Source organism: Arachis ipaensis, chromosome B08 (assembly GCF_000816755.2).
Source record: "Arachis ipaensis cultivar K30076 chromosome B08, Araip1.1, whole genome shotgun sequence".
Classification (NCBI taxonomy): domain Eukaryota; kingdom Viridiplantae; phylum Streptophyta; class Magnoliopsida; order Fabales; family Fabaceae; genus Arachis; species Arachis ipaensis.
This window is the reverse complement of record NC_029792.2, coordinates 105,383,621-105,386,831: the sequence shown is the minus strand read 5'-3', so window position 1 is coordinate 105,386,831 and position 3,211 is coordinate 105,383,621. Positions and strand designations below refer to the sequence as shown.

General features: G+C 35.3%; 1 long non-coding RNA gene across 3 annotated transcripts in view; it reads right to left on the bottom strand.

Moving 5' to 3' along the window:
- Positions 1-3,033, bottom strand: part of LOC107611850 — a 42,531-nt gene extending 39,498 nt beyond the window's left edge. Inside the window, exons 1-5 of one of the 3 annotated variants that reach the window (XR_002352809.1) lie at positions 2,804-3,028; positions 902-1,268; positions 538-773; positions 244-458; positions 66-158 (exon numbers count right to left, since the gene is read on the bottom strand). This is a non-coding gene — a long non-coding RNA (uncharacterized LOC107611850). Of the gene's footprint in view, positions 1-17; positions 159-243; positions 459-537; positions 1,269-2,803 lie in introns of all 3 variants that reach the window. The other 2 variants (XR_002352810.1, XR_001613483.2) reach the window with 2 other exon arrangements.

Here is a 3,211-nt window from a genome sequence, read left to right as displayed (position 1 = left end):
CACACAATCAAGGCAACCTTAAGTCACAGAAATAGTCCGAAGAGTGAACAAAAAAAGTAAAGTACCTCTTCTTCCAAACGCCGTGCAAAGCTCTTCGAACCGCCAGTGTGGGTATACTGTTGTTTTGATCGATTCTTCGCATTTTTCTTGCACTTCTCCTATTGGTCCAGCAGAGAACACGAGAGATTATAAGATGATTTAAAAATACTCAACACAACAATAATTTGTAATATACTAGTTTACCTTCGTCTCGGGTTTGGCGCGATAGTCAAGGAACCATCTCCAATGCTCTCGATCTATTCCCGGTGGATGGTTCTCAATATTTTGTTCAGTCGTGAACATTGGCTCGAAATAAGCATTATACAACCTCAGCCTTGTCTCCTTCCAGGACTTTCCCATAGCTTTCAAAATATTTTTTTGATGGTTCCTTCGCTATCTTCATCAATGTGGAAAATATGCTATACAGATAACAAACAACAGTATGTCAAAAGTTGTAAAAATAAAGCAGATTTATTTCAAAGGGGACATAAACTTTACCTTGACACATTCATTATAAACTTTGTCCTTGGTGGTAATCTTGCGCCAACTTTCCTCGCAGATAGAAAATTTCCCAAAATCAGATCCTAACAGACCAAGCACGCCACTCAACAGTCCAGCCTCATTTCCAATTGCTTGCTTTGCCTTGTTGAACCTGAGCACGATCTTTCTACCGTTAGGCCGTTCCATAGCCTCCCTGATGCTTAGTCTTGCCGGCTTGATTGTGCTATCAAAATCTAAAAGCCAAACACAATACCATATGTGTATCCGTAGTGGACAGCATGGGAGAATAAGAATAATCACCAAGAGTGTAAATTGGATTGAACACATAAAATTTAATAGCTAAATTACTGATTATCCTGACTTTCCAAAACTCTGTTGTCTTGCGTCCTTTGTGATTCTGAGCTCTAGAATCAACAAACGAGTCATCAGCTTCTTGATCAACAGAATCTACATCATTAGCATTATCCGTAGAGTTTACACGGCTTGGCTCCGAGTTCTGAATGGTAGTTGTGCTCGTTTGTGGAGCAGGCCTTGGTACATTGCGCGGCGGAAGGAACGGACGTGAAGTTGGAGGGACACTATCACCACTGTCCGGGAGTATTTCAGAGTCATCACGGTGGGTAGCAGAGGCCGGAGACGGAGCCATTTGTGGTTGCTGACATCCTTGTCCTACTTTCGATTTTTTCGTGAAACGACCTTTTCTCGCCATCTTAGAAGATAAAGGGCGCCTATTTCAACCAAATAACAAATTAAAATCAAGAAGAGTCAAAGCACATATCATTCTGTTTTGATAAATTTGTTACAACCAAAATTAAATTATAATTCATTGACTAATCCATATAGAAAACACGAAATTTAGATACATATATAAGATTACATACATGTGAGACTATAAGTTCTGCCTAGGACTCTATGATACTCCCAACCATTTCAACAGAAAAAGCACCACGTGCATTCAAGATTGTAGCAATTGCAAAGGGCAACTCCAAATTAATTTCTATGTTTCATATATAGCTTTTAGTTTCATATATAGCTTTTAGTTTCAAATTAATTTAAGTGACTAAATAATTTAATATATTTAATTAAGAAAACTAGTGACTAAATGATTTCCACGAACAAGTACCAAATACACAAGAGGAGTATTTAAAATATATACGATGAAGAGCCTATAGGTAGATATGACCGAACCATTAAATCTTAGGTAAACAACAGCATTAAAAAAACACCACGCACATATCAAAATACAAACCAAATGGCTATATATATTAATGTCATATTTTAGGTACAGATTTGAACAATGAAAAGCATATAAATTACTCATGACCTATCCCAATTTAATTAGATCCTTCCATTGATTATTTCATGCATGTCCTAGAGTGTTAGCTATAATCATTGCAACGAGTATATGGGGTCAAAAAGGTGTCTTATTTTATAATCACCATTGAATAATTATACACTCAAAAAATATAATTCCCAAAAAATGAATAAATAACTAAATCAATAATCATATGTTATAATTTTTTAATTAAATAATTAATTACTAAAATAATCAAATCTCCCGTAAGAAAATAATTAAATGTATAATAAATAAACTAAACAATCAAGCTTTGACCTATGTTTGAACTACTTTGCTTTTAACTCTCTATAAAACCATGTTATCCTTGTTCAACAAAAAAGAGAAAAGATACAATGCCATATAAGAAGAAACAGTGATCAAATCAAGCTAATAATTAGCATGATTTCAAGCCTTTTGTCAGGATTTATGTTAGTCATTACTGTCCAAGAGAACTCATCATCAGTTTCAATTGTTTCAAGCAATAAAATACCATAGTTCAAGTTCCTTTAATTAGTTATTTAAAATTCTAGGCAGTTAAAGCTTCCCATTACAATATAAGTTTCCACAAATTCTTGATGAAACTTCAAGTCAGAATAGTTTGAGTCTCTCACGAAAATTTTAGGGAATGTGCCTTGAACGACAATAGCATTGGGATCAACGTTAAGGTAGATGCTAACACTGACATTTTCATGAAAGCATGTTAAGAAGGCATTTATTCATGAGACTAGCCAGTTATGCTACAGCGCCAAACAAATTCAAAGATTTTGAATATAAAGATAGTGACAACTGAATGAGTTCCAACTCTCCATAAAAATCTCATGGGATAAGGCAAGCCAAATAGTATTTCATAACTAACTCAGAATGAAAGCAATGCAAAAATAACCAAATCCTAAAGGAATATAAGTTCAAACTTTAAGATGGGCCAACCTTGATCTCAATCGGAAGCTGTGAAGACTGGTGGAGAGACCTGAGCGACCGGGAGTGGCTGGAGACCCAGGTCCAGCGCAAGCTGAGGATCCCTCGTTGGGAGCGTGGGTTCTGCGAGCTTCTATTGGGGAGGGGTTCCTTCGTTCAATGTTTTCGAAGTTAGGGCTGGGGAATAAGGAATGAGAAGCAGAGTAACTTATAGTGGAGCTGGGGTATTTCATAAAAGGGTTTCAATTTTAATTTTGCGGCTTCCTTTATTTGTGAAAACCCAAATTCCTAATATAGCATTTTAAAGCAAAATCAATAATAGATGGGTTAATATCCTAAATTTTAAAATAATAATAATAATATTAATAATTAAATAGAACAGTATAGGGATTAGTCATAATAAAAATTTCTAAAACATGT